The 18,355-nt window shown below is 38.7% G+C and overlaps 1 long non-coding RNA gene across 1 annotated transcript in view; it reads right to left on the bottom strand.

Moving 5' to 3' along the window:
• The window catches only part of LOC105481146 (uncharacterized), a 29,937-nt gene extending 12,123 nt beyond the window's left edge, over nt 1-17,814 (bottom strand). The window contains exons 1-4 of the long non-coding RNA XR_011610009.1: nt 17,692-17,814; nt 12,362-12,503; nt 7,987-8,104; nt 6,355-6,546 (exon numbers count right to left, since the gene is read on the bottom strand). This is a non-coding gene — a long non-coding RNA (uncharacterized lncRNA). The remainder of the gene's footprint in view (nt 1-6,354; nt 6,547-7,986; nt 8,105-12,361; nt 12,504-17,691) is intronic.
• Between the last annotated feature and the right edge of the window lie 541 nt (nt 17,815-18,355).

Here is an 18,355-nt window from a genome sequence, read left to right as displayed (position 1 = left end):
TAGCTCTGTTATACCTTGATTCCATGAGCATACCAACAATATAGAACCCTTATATATAAAACGTATAACCCTCCTGTGGTGGCCAGGGAGTGTGCTACCTGGGTCTCCCTCTAGCAAAGGCCTTGTTGATCAGCTGCAAGGAATGCAATTAGGTGACAGCCTCCAGCTATGGCACCTTTGGGATCCACCACAGCATTTAAGCTAAGGCCAGAATTTTCCTGACATAACTCCTAGCTAAGGACTGAGCACAATCACTACAAGGCTCCTAATTCCTGGCCGTTCCAACTCACAGGCTCCCCTGTGGGCAGTCTTTATGACAGCGCTCCCTGTTTGGGCTGGCTGAGACTTTCTCAGAGCTGCACCCTAGTCACAGGCTTTTCCTACTTAATCCTCCTTCCTGCCCCTCACTTTTCACACCTTTCATGTCATGATCTAAAGGCTTTCCCTGTCTACTCCTGCTGCTTCTCTCCCTTATATTTCAAAATCATTATCCCAATAAATCTCTTTTACTTCTGTTTCCATCTTGAGGTCTGCCTTCCTGAGGTCCTAACCAGCACACCTCCCCTGAGTCCCAAATGCCTTTCTAGCTATAGCGCCATTTCTTTTTCTGCTCTACGATAGAACTTCTTACAAGAGTGGTCTAAAGCTGTGGCTTTCACTTTCTACTCCCTGCTCACTTGTTAACCCCCACCCATCTGGCTTCCATTACTAATACTCCACTGAGAAACTACCAAGAAAGTCACCACCTTACTTACCTCCGTATTATAAATCCAACAGGTATTTTCCTATCATCTTATTTTGTCTCTCAGTGACGCTTGATATATTTTTTCTGTCCCCTCAGAAAGACAAAACAAATTTTTCACTCTCAAATCAGAGAGGTGATATCAGGTCCTTGTTAAGAACATAGCCTCTGGATTTAGATAACTTTGATTTGAATCCTACATCTGCCACTTCTGAGCTGTATAAAGTTGGGAAAAGTGTTTAACCCCACTGTGCCTCAGTTTCCCCATCTGTAAAATGGGGGTAATAATAGTACCTACCTTTTGAAATTGAGGGTATTGAATGTAAGGCAATCAGAGCAGTATTTGGCACTGTAATTGCTAGTCGTCGTCACCATCATCATCATCATGATCGTCGTTATCATCATTCAAGGACACGTTTTTGGTTTTTCTCCCCTCTCTCTGTGTGCTCCATCCCTATCTTCTTTGCTAATTGCTTCTTACAAATGAGACCTCTAAATGTTGAAGTGCTCCAGAGCTTGATCTCTAGCCATACTTTCTCCTAGCCCTGTGAATTTATATACCACCAGATGCCAATTGCTCCTAAACGCATCTCCTCAGACGTGACCCAAATCCAACAGCATATTTGACATTTTTACTTGTATAAAAATGTTTTAACATATCAAAAACAAGACTTATGATAATTCCCTATCTTGTCAAAACCTGTGCTAAGATTTCTCCCATCCCCAATTTTCCTTACCTGCTCAAGTTGAAAATCCAGGGGTCTTTGATTTTTCCCCTTTTATCTGTCAGATTTGATCCCTCAGTGACTATTTTTCCTACCACCTCCTTGGTCTAAACCAGCAAGGTGTCCCCCATCTCTAGCCTGGATTACTGAAATCACCAACAATCTGAGCTTCTAGCTCTCACTTTTGTTCCTGTCTGCAGTGGTGTAAGCACCGAACTGCCAAGTTTATCTTTCGAACAGGCAGTGAAATTATGTTTGTCTTGTTTTTGTTTTGTTTTGTCACCCAGGCTGGAGAGCAATGGTGCAATCATGGCTTACTGCAGCCTTGACCGCCTAGGCTTTAGTGATCTTCCCACCTCAGCCTACTGAGTAGCTGGGACCAAAGGCACACACCACTATCCCTTTATTTATTTATTTATTTATTTATTTATTTGTTTTTGTGGAGATGGTGTCTTGCTATGTTGTCCAGGCTGGTCTAGAATTCCTGGGCTCAAGTGATCCACCTGCCTTGGCCTCCCAAAGTAAAAGTATCTTTATTTTCCTATTTAAAATGCTCTTTCAGCTTCTGATTGAATTTAGAATGAAATCTGAACACTCTTCTTTGGACTACATGATGCTATATGTCCTGGTGACAATCTCCTACTGTCTCTGCAGTGGATTAAGCACCCAACTGCCACGTTTATCTTTTTTAACAGGTAGTGAAATTATGTTTGTGTTGTTGTTTTGTTTTGTTTGTTTCGAGTCAGGGTCCCACTCTGTCACCCAGGCTGGAGTGCAGTGGTACACTCACTGTCTCCTGTCAGTGCCCCTCACTGTGCTCAACCAGACTGGTCCACCCACTGGCCTTTGAACACCCTAAACTCTTATCTGGTTCAGGGGCCTTGGGTTTGCGCTTCCCTCTAAATGCAGTGCTTTTCCTTGACTCTCCCAGGCTGGCTACTTTAACTCAAATTTCAGGTTTTGACTCAGAGGGCACCATCTCTGGGAGGCTGCTTCTGACCAGTTATCTAAAGGAACATCCCTATCCTTGATTCTTCAGCCTTTTCTACCATTCATGAAAAAATTGAAATTATCTTGGTTGTTTATTTCTTTGCTTGTTTATGATCTGTCATTCCACATTAGAATTTAACACTCTTGAGAGAGACAGACCCTGTCTCTCTTGTTCATACTTGTATGCCCACCACCTAGAGCAGTACCTGGTACATGGCAGGCACTTAATAAATATTGGCTGCATTAATACATGAATGACTGAATCTTGGCAGACAGCAGACATTTTTACAAAGCAATGACAAGATAATGATTCACAATTTAAAGCGACCACTCTGGATAATAAAATATAGACACAACTCTTATTTTCTGCACTAGAAATTGTAGATGTCAAATACCCAAGTGGCAATATTAAAAATAGAAACTATTTTAATATTCAAAACATTAAAAAACTAATATCTTTGTCATGGACCACTATATGAAGTTCAGGTTATGTTAAAATTTATGTAGATGTTGGGGTGAGGGGACATCAACATTTCTTAAATATCTATTATGTGCCCTGAACTCAGCTAGGGTCTTCACATTAAAAATTCACATATATATATATTTGTCAGAATATGCTTTCTGCTTTTATATTAAATTGATTTAAAATAAGCCATCATATTTATATATAAATATAAAATAGAATTTTCACATTATTTCATTTTATGATTATAAAATAACACTTGAAATCTAAGTAATATAGATTATGGCACCTTAAGATAATTTAGGAAACTATGAAGTTACTTTTCACTGGGATGTAATGCGTTGTACATTTTAGCACATCATAAATCAGGAATAAAAATTATGCTATATTTAAAGTAGAATACTTTTCTGAATACTTTTAGTGATTATGTAAAGCAAAGGAAGGCATTTAAAAGATAAAAATGACAGCAACCAGCTAAGCCAGGTGATTTACTAAGTACTTGGCCAGTAGGGTTTCAGTGAGATAGCCAACTGGTCATTTAACTGATTTAAACAACTGAAGCTTAGAAAAATGAGGTAACTTGTCTAAATTCACTCAGGTAGTAATCCTCTTAGCAAAGATTTGAATCCAGATCACTCTGATTTCAAGCTCTTAACTCATTGCTAGGCAATGGTTCTATAGCCTGAAAAGGTAAATCACCCTAATGAGAAAAAGCCAAATTCTTTACTGCTCTCGCTGCAGCAGTAAAACCCACAGGGAATTTTTCTCTTGGTTCAAATAATATTTTATTAGAACTTAAGTTATAAAAGTCTATGATGAGCTCCATCAGCAGAGAGACCTGGATCTCTGTAGAGTTGTGGGTGAAGTTCTGTGGGAATCCTTTGGTGTATTAGACAGCAGCAGACTCCCTTGGGTGTCTCACTTTCATGAGCACTAGAAATTAACACAGGTGCCAATGGGAAGATTTGAAAGGCTCCCAGAGCTGACCCAGAGTCTGAACGCCCCTTGCCTGTACTTCCTAGTAGGAGATTCTGACTTGATCAATTCCGTAGTTTTGATCATAGCCAGCAGTGACTGTACATAGTGTGCAGGCGGTACTTAAAGCTCCCTGAAGGATGAAATGCCTCATCACTCAGCAATCACTTTGGCAAACTAAAGGGTAACATTCACTGGCTCTGAACAAGTGAATAAGAGAAACAGCACCCAAATCTCTGGAGGAAAACATGATAGAAACAAACAACCAAACAAAAACAAACAAACAAAAACTGCTGACTTAAAAAATCCATTCTAATCCAATCTTAAAATTTTCACGAATCCATATAATAACTGCAAATCTATTTGCAGTTGGAAATCCAGACATTTTAAGGAGGGTCTCAACAAAGTCATGTTTCAAAACATACCAGTTATTTTATTCATTCATTTATTCAATATTTACTAAGTCCCTATTACGTGTCAGATACAGTTCTAGGCCCCAAGGATACAGCGTGAACAAAAAGTCCCTGATCACAAGTAGAAAGACAGATAAATAGATAACATATCAGGTGGTGATAAGTGTGAGGAAGAAAAATAAAATGAAGAAAGAAACAGAGGACTGGGGGGAGGGAAATGAATACTGTTTCCTCATGGCAGTCAGGGAAGGAAGGTCTATTTGATAAGAGACACGAAGAAAATAAACAAGCAAAACTTTCTGACCATTTGTGGAAGGAATAGCAAGAGCAGGATGGTGCATGAGCCATTTATAGAAATCAATGTGGCTGGAGCAGAGTCAAGATGGGGAAGAGGAGGAGCAAGAAGTAGCATGGAACCAAGACAGATGCCGCTGTGTGGGCTTCCCTAGGACTAAAGCTTTTACTCTGAGTGAGATGAAAAGTGATTAGAGGGTCTTGAGCAAAGAAGAAACATGATGATGGTTCATAACGTGAAGGGATCGTTCTGGATAAAAGAGTATAGGAGGCAAGGGGGAAGCTGAGAGATCAGTAGGAAGCTACTCCGGTTGTTCAGGAAGGAGTCAATGTTTTGAATCAAAGTAAATGCTATGATGGTCAGGAGAAATGGTCAGATCTAGACGTATTTTGAAGGCAGAGCTGCCAGACTTTGCTGATAGCCCAACTGTGGAATGTGGCAGATAAAGAGAGTGGTTTACAGACGATCTGGGGCCATTTATGCAGATTGGGAAAATTGGAGGAGAAACCATTTAATGAAGGTAAAAAAATTTGAGTTCTTTTAGAGACCTGTTAATTTTGAGACAACTTTAGATAGCCAAATAGAGTAAACAGTTGGATAGAGACACCTGGATTTCAGGGGCTAGGTCCACGCTGAAGATAGCATTTTAGGAGTCATCCAGAATATGAGGACGTAGTTAAACACAGGGATCTAAAGAGATCACCAAGGAAATGAGGCACAATGGTAACAGCTAACAGTTGAGAGAATATTTAGTATGTGCCAGGCATTATTCTAAGTGTTTACTTATATGAAACTCAACCCTCATAGCAGCACTCTGAGGTAGATACCATTATTCAGCACTCGAAGAAACTGAGGCACAGAGAGGCTAAAGTTAATCTGTTCCAGATTGCAAAGCTAGGTAAGTGGAAGTGGCAAGATTCAGACACAGACAGGTACCAGAGTCCTCCACAGAGGAGCAGGGTCCACAACGCCACTTTCAGACCTTGTTTCTGCTTCAGTGTCTTGTACTCCCCCCAGTAATGGTCAGAACAAAGAATAAAAACAAAAGTCCGAGTTTTGCACCATTTAAATTCTAGGCTCACAAAATCATTAACACTAGAAAAGGGAAGATTCATAAACAAGCTGTTACAAACAAAACACAAAAGTCAAACAAACCTTCCCTTAAAAGAAAGGCAAACAACCCCAGGAAAGAAACTAAGATACTTTTTATCTTATTCTCTTTACTAGATTTCATCTATAGGTTGTAAGATGCCTTTCAATTTGAGAGATCTAAAAGCAGGGGGAAATGTGTCTTAGAATTAATAAAATATGACATTTTAACTTTTTTCAGCCGCCTGCCTATTTTGTTGACTATGCTCTAAGCATTATTTCCCTAGGAATACATTGTTTTTAATATGCTTGCCATTATAGTAGACCACAATGCCTCCTCTATAATAGAAATGACTTTCTTTTCTAAGAATAATATTCAATGTGAGCAGTAAAACCTTCATTTTTAACCCTCCCGTTATCTTACTGTGCATAACAGTTCAGAGTGATGTTCATAATGATGGCTAATGATGGGCACAGACACATGTATAATTTTACATTTTTCTTGAGAGTGGGATCTTTATCTTATTATCTTGATATCGTTAATATAGCAGGGGCTTGCCAAATCTTCACTAAATTAAAATATAGACATTTCAACTTAAAATATTCTTCCTAGTGTCGAAATATTACTATTTACATATGCAAAATTCATATACAATGCTCACCTTTTGTCACTTCTGAATTTTGCTGATGTGCCCAAGTGCAATATTCATGAAAATAACCATGTTATTTTGGCTGAGTTAATCTGTGTATTTATCAAATTTCTTTATCTTGAGTGTCTCTGGACATGACCAAACAGAGCATGCAGCATGTCACTAAAGAAGTTGTTGCCATTATCCAGGATTGGCAAAGAGGAACTGCAACAAGGCAAACAATTAAAACAGTAGCACAAATCTTGAAAACATTATGCTAAGTTAAATAGTGGTGACGGCTGCACAACAATGTGAATAGATGCAATGCCACTCAATTGTGCACTCAGAAATTAATTTTGTGTGTTTTTATATATATATATGTATATATATATTACTGCAATAAAGAAAATAAACACAAACTGTAGGAAAGCTACAATGCTACATTTCTCTACTACATTCTACATTCTAAGTGGTTTTCTAAAGACATGGCAGGAAAAGTAGGAATGCGTGTACCCACCAATAGAAGCATATGTGCACACATCTACCAGCATAACATGCTTCTTGTCTCCAAACAAATGATTTTCCCATCTCCTCCAAAGCCGGCATCAATCCTGAAATTTTGTTTTTAGTTTACTTCAAACATGCAATTTACCAATTTATTTTAGGATATCTCTTAACTCAGTACTTGCTAACAGACCCCTGGAATGAAGGCCTGAATTTGCTCTGGGTTGAAGAGGGCTTCTTTGAAGTCACAAGCTATATGTCCTTGGGTCATTTACAATGGGACCTCATCACCTGCTGGGAGAATCTGAGAGGCTGTTTGAGAAAGTCTGAAAAACAAAGTTTCCCAGGGTTGGGAGGTCAAATACTTTGGAAAATACAGCTTAACATCTTTTTCTCCTAGAACCGGGATATGATGGAAAGGGCACATAGCTTTGCCAGCTGGCAGATCTTGGTTCCACATCTGGCCCTGCTCCCATTTCCCATGTAAACTTCTGCAAGTTATTTCTCTGACCTCAGTCTCCTTATCTATAAAATAGGGAACATGAGTACTTATTTTGCTTGGTGGTTGTGAATATAGGTGGCTCATGGGGACACAAAGTAAATAATCCAGAAACTGTAGGTTTCTTTTTCTTCCCTAATTACAGTATCCTGACATGACCAATGAGAGTTTAAGTCTTGAGGCTGGTCTCCAAGCCTGTCCGTATGGAGAAGGCTTTGCTTGTGATCCTGTGGCAGGCAAAGCAAAATCTGTAATACTGAAGGCCATCTAGTATAATGGAAATAAATCAAATGGTTATTTTAAACCCAAAGGAACTATAGCTACTTTGCTTTATATGGGGAGTGACAAACTCATATCAATAGAAGTCAATCAATACCATTCCCTTCCCTGGAGAGTCTAACTGGGGCTGACTAAAGCGAAGATCTGGATTTCAATGGCTCTCTCTGGTACCACTACAGGGAAAGAGCAAGACTAGATAGCCCCGTTTACGCCAGCCTGTGGATGTGTCTGTGGTTATGCAAGGGTGGAGAGCATAACTCTTCTGTCTAATAAAGTGAAAGGAATAAAAATTTGAGGAAAGCTCTGAAGCAGCAACACTACTGGGATAACTATAAATTGCCTTGTTATCCCCAAACCTTTAATAGAAAGTGCTACACACTTACCTGATGTTTTTGGAGGGCTGGGAGAATCAAGGAGAAAGTTCTTTATTCAGCTTCAGGGGTTGTGTGGCAGGATACAGACACAGCTCTTGTGGGAAAGCATCACAATTCATAACATAACCTTAGAAGAAGCAATTCAGAGTCAGAATTGACCAGGAAAAGCACACACCATCCTCACCTTCCCCTCCCCCGTCAGAACTTATGGTAAGAATGAGGAACATGGGGTTCCCACCACTTGTGGGATAAGGCTCAAGTCCATTCCATTGAGTTGAAAAAGACAGGGCCCCTCAGCTGATGCCTAAGGTACTCTAGTAATGGGCTGAGAAATTGGTAGGATGAAGGGTGCCCTTGCAGGCTCAGATACTGTTACATGCCCCTGAGAAAAACTCAGGATTGCAGAGCAGGAATGCACTCTACTCTCTACTTCTTGCAAAGAAAGGATCTCGTTAACTCTGGAGAAGAGATTTACTTTTTTCTATAGAATAGTTTTTATGTAATTACACATAAAACGTGTAACTTCTTAAAAGGAACTGGCTTCAAATGAGAAAATTTATCAAAATTTCCTTTCAAAGTGTTTATCACTTGCTAACATGCATATTTCATACTCAAGCTCCCTGTTTGGATAAGAGATTCGTAACTTCATTGAAAACTCTGTCTTATTTCTTGAAAGCAGAGAAAAGGTGTGCAAGGAGACAGGCTCGCTCTTAGATATAGCTTAAATGTTGAAATAGATAAGTTACCCGTATTCATTGTGCTCTGTTTCACTGTTTGCTTTTTTTTTTTTTTTAAGCTGCCTAGAAGCTTGTTTCTCTGCTACAATTAGAATTTAATCACTGGTGATTTAAGAGTAGTAGACCCACAGATGGACATCTGTAATTAGGAAAGTATTTTTGATTTTCGTTGCACCACTCAGTTTTTTTTTCCGTTTTTTAAAAAATACATTTTTATGTTAATGAAGCAAACTACAAAAATGACTGAAAATACTACAAGTTGTTCTTTGAGTTATTTCCTCTGTAAAATTACAGCAACTCATTTTCAGCTGGCTAGTTAGCTATCTGAAAGGAGAATAGCTATGTTAGCTCAATGCTTGCAACACCGCAGGTTCTCAAGAAATATGTTACTTGAAATAAAGAGTGAATAAATCAATGAATGGACCCATGAATGAATAAACTAATGAAAGTTGCCCCAATTTCTCTCCATTTATATAGGTCACAGTTCTGCTCTCTGCCCACCTTTTGTACCATTTCCCTATCAACAACATCCCCAACAATAGCACACGCATGCTGGCACCAACCAGTGTGATTGTATAAATGTTTGTCTAGGAAAGTGGGCACATAAACATTTAAGAGGTCTAGTTTTATGAAGTAGAAAGGTTGAAGTCTAGGGAAAAGAAAGGAATCTCTCTTCCCCTTCAAGTGCTTTCCGTTTGTTCAGTGAGTACCGGTTAAATGAATGACTAGCAAATGTTCAATTCCGGCTATTACTCTCTTTCATTTGAGCTCTCTCCCTTATCCCAAATATTTTTTACAAATAAAATAGAGATTTTGATGTTTAATAAGACTATATATTTAATTATACTATTGTTTTCTCACAGAAGTGATACTAAATATATTTATATAACATTATTCAGGATCAAATGGAAGTTCTCTCTTCCTCTCTCCCTCTCTCTCTTAACAAACTGGTTCTTCATGGGTCTGTGTGTTTGTGATTAAACAATTACAGAACTTCATCCCAAACTGGAATTTACATGGTGCTGTGAATTCATAGTATTTCATCTTTCAGTGATTAAAAGAAGATGCTATACATAGCATTAATGGAATTATAATGGGTAATATTATGTTGCCTGAATAAAAGATTATTAAGGTTATTCATACCTAGAGATTACCAAGGTTTCTGTTCAGGTTTATAACTCTCAGACCTGAGTGACTTTGCCTTTTTCTTTTACTATCAGTACAATGAGAATATCTGCAATTAGATAATTTGCAATCATGTAGGACAGGTATGTAACACCACAGGAGAGCAGAAGCTGCAGCCAGCATGGCACATGAGGAGGAAGACTCAGAGAGGCCTGACATATGTAACACTAGAATATATAATACAAAAACATATATAGGCTGGAAGTTGATAAATAAAACAAAAATTCTAAATGTGTTCATGCATTTTAAAGGACTTAATCCTTTTGTGATAAAATAATTAGTGCATATTGACATAAATTTTAAACAGAAAAAAAAGAATACAAGAAAATATGTTGGCATTTAGTAGGTTGGCTCCAGTACGTTTCAAGTGCCAGCAACTGAAGGTGAACTCTGGTTGTTTCCAGGCCTCCCTTGCATGATTTGGGGTTAGAATTGTCCAAATACCATGAGTAATATGGAAGTTCTCTGAAGGGTAAGTTCGTGCTCTGATTTAACATTTACTTTCTGATAATTCGACTGGAAACATAACTGAGAGCCCTTGCTGTGGCAGCTCCTTGGAGATGGGAGTGATATGCAGAGTCACTCTGCTTGGAACTTCGTCAGTTTATTCCCAAATCCTGGCAGAATGAATTCAACACTTGCTCGGTCACTGCTGTTGCCATTTCATGCTTAAGAAACAAGACCTAGTCCTTAAATATCCTCTGTCAAACTCTTCTTTGATGCTTCCTATTTCAAATGCTATGGCTATGGAACATTCAAATTATGAATATCTAAAAGATAAGTGATGTATTATGCTGTTCTTGTTTTCTGAAATATACTCTTATGGTTTTGAGTTCATAGTTCATAAATAGCCATTGATACTTCTGTATATTCTGTCTCCTGAAGACAGCCTTCAGATGAAGTTTTATCCTATGGACTTTGGTTATCAACAGCAAAACAAATTATGTTGTTGTAATACTTAATATTTATCATATCCTTTTCAAGAGATGTTCAAAATATGTTAGACATTTTCTCCTTTATGTCAAATGCTTTTATATACTACTACCACTGGCTTATTTTCAAATGGTTTATTCTCAGTATTATTGAAATACCAAAATGGTCATGTAAAATTAAAATAATTTCTCTCATAAAATGAAAATTATGAAAATAAAAAGGATAAGGTCCACTTCTTTCATTTAATCTCTTTGGATTCATTTAATAGAGCGCTTAAATCAGGGGCTCCGGTAAATTTTACCATGGCTTTACATCATGTCAATGGACATTGTGTTTTAATCCAAGACTATGACAAAACAATTGTAGATAAACAACAGTTGAATAAATTATGAATTAGTAAAAAAGATGCCAAATTGAGATCACCTATTAGCATGATTTAGAACCAATGTTATGCTTCTTTTTAGCTTTTCTTGGGAATATCCTTTCTTTATTTTTATTTTTATTTTTTGAGACAGTCTTGCCCTTGTCGCCCAGGCTGGAGTGCAGTGGCATGATCTCAGCTCACTGCAACCTTCGCCTCCAAGGTTCAAGCAATTCTCCTGCCTCAGCATCCCGAGTAGCTGGCATTACAGGCACCTGCCACCACACCTGGCTAATTTTTGTAGTTTTAGTAGAGACAGTGTTTCACCACGTTGGCCAGGCTGGTCTCAAACTCCTGACCTCGTGATCTGCCTGCCTCGGTTTCCCAAAGTGCTGGAATTATAGGCATGAGCCACCGAGATATATTTTTAAAATGCATCTTAAATCACTCTTTCGGTATCTATGAGCACAAAACACCAAAATAATAGTTATATTGAAGGTGTTTTATTTGTACAATGTCCAAGATAGTGACATCTGAGATAATCATTTAACAATTTAAATGAACTTTAAATATACAGACCACAGATCCATTTTTCTTGATTCAATAATATTAATGACATTCCAATACACAAAATTCCTTATTAAACAGCAGAAAACTTCCCAGAAGTCTTTTCCCTACTTTCATGTGATACTAAAAAACTTTGGAAAGTGTTCTGTAAGAGTTAAGATTTATCTATATTAACAATACAGCCAAGGTGCCCCTTTCTTTTTACTGCAGGTTTCTAGACCTTCAGCTCCTTAGATAAAGTTTATGAAAATATTAGAATCTAACAATGATTCGATTCAGCTTAAAATCTGTTCTCAGTTTATAACTAGAAGTAATTAGAAGTCCCTATCTTAAATCATTCTAGAGATGTACAAATAATTGAATAACATTTCTAAGGACTTCCTATTTAAATAAGAAGAACAGTACAGATTATGTCATTTTCTTGACAATTTGTAGTGGTAAAAACCACTGTGTCTGTTGTTTTTGGTTCTCTGTAGACATGACTATAGAAAGGATGATTAGAATGTACTTAAAAAAAATAAGGTCCTAACGCAAGAAAAAGCTAAAAAGAGCCTTCCATGGGGAAGAAAGCACTAAAATTAGTGGTCGATCATGCCAATACCTGATTACAGTTTGGTGTCTTTTTCACTAAGTTGCGGCTTCTTCAGTTGTTCTTAATCAGCATTGGTTTTTCATTGCAGTACCTCTTGCATCTATTTCTGTATTTTCAGTGTCCTCGAACTAGTCCTCAGGGACTCCAGAACCTATTAGGTTTGACATTAAGTATAGGATCTTAGTTAAGTCATATAGTGACATAGAAGCTCTCTGAACCCGAGTTTTCTCATATGTAAAATGCAAGAGTGAGGGGAAAATGAAATATCTAATGTGCCTCTGCTCTCCAAAAGTTTCATTATACTGCAGTTTCAATTCAGGCTCCTCTCACAGCAGAACCCTGTCCTTCCTGATCTTTCTGCCTCCAATCTGAATTCTGGCATTTAAGATTTATTCTAGCAATTTAAATCACTTTTGACTTTGGGAAATCTTTTTGTTAACTTCATTTGCTGTTCAAAGTTAAAACTGTCACTTGACTTTTTGCAGATATTCCTGCCTGTTTTCCAAACATTAGTAAAACCACTGTGAAAGCTGGAGTTACTCTAATACTTCTTGGCAGAATTCCATGCAGGTAACTTGGCTTGTTGGCCATAAGTCTCTGAGTCACAGCCACAGGTAATCCATTTCCTTCTTGGCTGTTAGGAAAGGGCCTAATTAGCGAATCCAACAAATTCCACTCCCCACCCCCTTCTTCCATGGGTTAGTTCTGTGTTCCTTCAGGCTTCTTGCCAGGCTGCTGCTCCGAGAGCGATCAAATTACCATTAGAGCCAGCCAGCAACAGCACAATGCTGTTTATCTACCTTCTACCCCACAATCCTTTTTTTCCATCAAAAGTTCTGCTCCATTCTTTTTCTTCCTAAGGAAACCTTCCGCTTCTTCCATTTGCTTATGATGAATCTATGATTTTGTTATAATTTTTAATGAAATCAAACAACTTACCCTTTTTGTTCCCAGTAACACATCACTGAATTTCACATGATTTCATGAGATTTAACTTCAGGGGCAAATGAAATAAATCCCTCCTCCCACCAAAAAAAAAAAAATTTTTTTTTCATCTATCAAATATGCTAACCATACTAGAGAAATGCAAACCCGAATGATTCAGAAAGGTTAGGCGTTTACAATTTTCACAAATATGGACATTTTATTCTTTGTATCATTTCAGTCATAGATTTCTACTTAAATTGACTTTCTTCTTACAATTGTCTTTGTGAGATTAGTGTATGAAATGACAGCATGAAGTAAAAGCTATCAAGGTACATTTGGCAAAAAGAATGACTCATCTTCATGAATTTTGTGTGTATTCATGAAAGAGCTCAGCTGGGCGGCCAGATGACCGGTAGGAGTGGGTTATTTACCTGGGAGGACCTGGAAAGCTTTTTACACAGTGTCAACAGGATGGTTGTTAAGCAGCAAGTTGGCAAATATGGCAAGATTGTCATTAAACAATGTTGGGATTCAGATCTATTGACGTTTATTTGCTTTTCAACTCTTCAACAACTCATAGAAAGAACCAAGCTGTCTTTTTTAAAAAAGCTCAGGCATCATTGCACTCCTTCTCTCTTTTTAAAGCTCTTGGCAACCCCCAAACAGGGTGAAATAATCCTTTAAGGTGAGGGCTTTTTTTTTTTTTTTTAACATGGTCTTCTGTAAATGAACTTTGGGGGAATTCACGAACTTATGCAAATATATGTTGCACGTGGTGTCTAAGTATTTGCATGCACACAATCTCCTGTCTAGGGGAGGAGGATGTGTGCACACATTTTATTTGAATTTTAAAGGGGTCCGTGAATCAATATAGTTTACAGACTACCAATTCAGGGTCTAAATTGAGCAGCTTTAATATCGTGGGGGTGGGGAGGGAAGGGGACAGAGAGGACACTGTCATGATGCATGTTCCTCTCATGCACAATTTTTAAAAGCGTCACCAGCTAGGTAGACATGAAAGTAAGAGACGGAGAACCCTGGTCACTGCTGCAAAGGTAAGAATGGTCTGTTCAGAGCAACTGAGTGGAGACAGAGAAATTAATGTAGCCTTTCCAAGCAAGGGCATCAGGACAGCCTTGCCTTATTCATCCAGACAGGAGTTTCTAGCTTTGGTACTCTTTGGAAAACTCTCAGTGAGTACTGCTTTTCTAAGGGTCTTACTCGCCAATTCCAGGCCAGGTGACTATGGGTCAGGACTTACTGCTATTGCACATGGCTCACTGCACAGTTCTGAGGCCTACATCCAGAGTCCCCTAAATAACCCCCTAATTGCTAAATAAAGGGAAACTGATGACTCAGACTTTGTGATGCTTTGACCCTCAATCCAGATACTTTCCCCAAATCCTGTCAAGGTTGCAGGCTTCAGAAATGGCCATCTAACATCTCATTACCTTAATTTTGGTAAGCACATGAACATCAGAGATACTTTTTTTCACAGGGTTGCCACCTTTCACTATGCCTTCCACATTCAGCCCAGTGCATCCAAATCCATTCACCATATGTAAAGAGTAACAAAGAGAATTTTGCTCCAGCTGGCTAGAGCTTCTCTCTAAAATAAGCCTTAGAGAATTGTGGGGCTTGTTTGTTTGTTTGTTTTTGTTTTTTTGATGTTTGTTTTTGGTCTCATTTGGTCTCATGGTTTCTAAGGTCAGAGACAAGTTTGTGAAAACCTATAGTCTTTGACTTAGGGTTCATTTGTAGGATCAAGCCTCATCTGCCTGCTTCTTCTGAAGAGATTGCTCTGCTGGTACCCCATCAGCTTCACTTACCACCGTTTACGAGCCAGTGACTATTGGGCTGTCCCCTCCCCTGCACACCTTGGCACCTTACCTGGCACATGGCCCTGCCTTATTTTTGGTTTTATTTTTGAGGTGGTAGGGAGTGAAAAATCAAACTTAGACTTCCCTTGAAATTTTAGATAACATTCTTAAAATAGCCTCGTTTGCTTCCTACAATCTTTCCAGTTAACTGCACACATGCACACAAACTCCATTTCCACAGAATGTGAGATTTTACTCATCAAAAAGTCAAGTTATCAGAATTAACTGGCAACCTGTTTACTTCAGCAGTGCTGAATCTGCGTTCATATTCTAAATATGTCTATGTGTACTGATGGTATCATATGTTTTTCAACTCTAAAACGTATCCTCTAGCATTAAAATGAAAACACTGCTGTTGAAATACAAGCACCTTGAGTATAACCTCGTGGATAGTCATTTGCATATAATTGTGACTGTGTGTGGTGAAATGTAATCATATGGTGTGTAATTGTGTGGATTTTGGGTACAATTTTCCCCATAAAAGTTAAACAGACTTTTAGGTCTTGCTTTGTAAATGTATTAGTACCCTACTTCTGATATAACACATTTGTGGCTTAAAACAACCTTGATTTATTTTTGTACAGTTCTGGAGGTCAGAAGTCCACAGTGGCTTTCACCAGGTTAAAATCACGGTGTCTGCAGGGCTGTGTTCCTCTGGAGGTTTTATAGGTAAATCCACTTAATTGCCTTTTCCACCTTTTGGAAGCTACTTGTATTCCTGGTCTCCAGACATCTTGCTCCATCTTTATGTTTTGTTTTGGTTTTTGTTTTTTATTGAGATGCAAGTTCTGCCTCCCGGGTTCACGCCATTCTCTGGCCTCAGCCTCCCGAGTAGCTGGGACTACAGGCGCCCGCCACCATGCCCGGCTAATTTTTTGTATTTTTAGTAGAGACGGGGTTTCACCATGTTAGCCAGGATGGTCTCGATCTCCTGACCTCGTGATCCGCCTGCCTTGGCCTCCTAAAGTGCTGGGATTACAGGCGTGAGCCACCGCGCCTGGCCCCTCTTGCTCCATCCTTAAAGACAGCAGGGTAATGTTTTCAAATCTCTGCTTCTCTCACTCTGACCCTCCCACCTCCCTCTTACAAGGATGCTTGTGATTACATTGGGCCCAACTGGATATCCAGGACCCTCTTCCCTCACCCCTCAATTTAGCCACAGCTGCAAAGTCCTTTTAGCTGAGTAACAGAACATATTCACAGGTTCTGGGGATCAGGACTTGGCTATCTTTGGGAGCTCATTCTTAAACCTACCAATTACAATCAGTTAATGGGTGCCTACATTATAATGCTTACTCTAAAGATATTTATCCTTTAAAATTTGGTTAGGAATCAAAGTATTTACTTTTTGTTAGACAAATTAACCCCAGCCAGGTCAGAACTCGTAACGTAAATTCAAATGAGAAACTTTCCAGTGCAACTCCTCAAATGTGTTTTTTTTGGAGCAAGTCTAGACTAGAGCATTGAGAAAATACAACAGCTCTTTGGGCAAAAGAAGTTGTCAAGGTAATTTCCTTCTAGCCCGTGGTTTTCTCCACAGATGGTGTAAATAAGTTAGCACAAGAGTGGAGTGATGGCACGTGTGGTTAGTATTCTCCCAACCTGCTGAAAGCTGACAAGCCATAAAAACTGTTTTCCGTCTTTATTTCCAGTAAAGGAATTATGTAGCTAGCTTGCTCTGCAGTTCTGACTTTTCCAAATTTTGTGACTTTCCACCACCAGACATAGAGAGCAACCATGGCTGTGCCCCGTTCTTCAGGTGACTGCCAATCCCCTTTGCCCGCTCCCTGTCCCTGCCTGCCTTCCCGCTGATGATGACTGACATTCTGGGATGGAGGAGCAGGTGTGTGGTGTCTGCCCTCGGCGTGTTGAAGCATGACTTGAAGGAGGAAATTTGAATTTTTCTTACTTCTTAGAAGAGAGGAGAACCAAAGGGATGACAGATTCCCATAGGAAATGCACACACCTGTTTTTTTGTTTTGTTTTGTTTTTGGATTCGGTGCTCTAGGCAGTTTCAGAAAACAAACCCCAGAGTGAAACCATCAACATGAGAATGCCTTTGTGCCCTTCAAAATTATTCTCAAAAGCTAAATAGCGCTTTCTGACCAGGTGCAGGAGAATTTTTTCCCCCATTTTTCTAAACTCAGAACTAATTTTTATTGCCTTTCTGGGCAATAAATCCTTTTTTAAAATCATGTTTGGATAAAATTATCTGGGAGATAACATCGACAATTTGTAAACACTGATATTTTGGTTTATAACCTTTAAAAACAAAATCTAAAGTATTTTGGACAGCTATATATTAAAATAAGATTTAGATATGAATATATAAATTGTGTTTGTGGGTGAAAAATATGTGGCCTGCCCAGAAATTAGCGTTATTAAGTAAGAGAGCTACTTATCGGATAGTTTTACCCACATCAGGCCTAGGTACAGTGGTGTGCTAGTAAATGTGTAACAAAAGCCTCTCCAGGGGAAGAAAAGCCCTGATTTTCAGTGTTTGCCAATTTCCATGGTATTAAAAGTACTCACAACAAGGCCAATTTTAAGCAATCCTCCTGAAGTCCCTGAAGACGGAGTTGAAAAGCATCGTGCACAGTTGACTCTTCTGAGCTAGTCCAAGCTGGCTCCAACACACTACTGCCTATGTAAGTATCTATAAATAATACAACTTAGAGGGTTCATGAGGATAACAATGGGATATATTCAGAATGATTGAATGCTGACTCAGAAAGGAAAACTATACAATTTTGCTATACCATAAACCATAAGAGTGTATCATAGGAACTGTGACCAAGAATATAATCGTTGACCTAATTTGGTCCTGATTCTTCCTTTTCTAACTTCTGAGAACACTCTTTTTTTGTATCCAGTCCTGGTTATGCTGCGAGTCTGCATCTTGCTTGAGAGAATTTACTAAAATCACAGGAAGGTCTGAATTCTCATTTATACATTCGACACCAAGTATATGGAGGCTTTCCCAATTGCTCTGTGTGAAGGACTTGAGTTTTTTTTTCCAGCATCAGCTGAAAATACCAAATGCCTGTTTGTGTGGAAACTTCCTGAGACTACAGCTCTTAACTCTCTGACCTGAGTAGTATATGTGTGAATTTTACGTCAGGTTGTATTCTCTGCATTTTCTCTGCTGTACGGTGGCAAATGATTGTCCTAATGTACAAGATCCCCTGTCAGCCTT

Source organism: Macaca nemestrina, chromosome 11, assembly GCF_043159975.1.
Source record: "Macaca nemestrina isolate mMacNem1 chromosome 11, mMacNem.hap1, whole genome shotgun sequence".
Lineage (NCBI taxonomy): Eukaryota > Metazoa > Chordata > Mammalia > Primates > Cercopithecidae > Macaca > Macaca nemestrina.
This window is presented reverse-complemented; position numbering and strand designations above follow the sequence as displayed.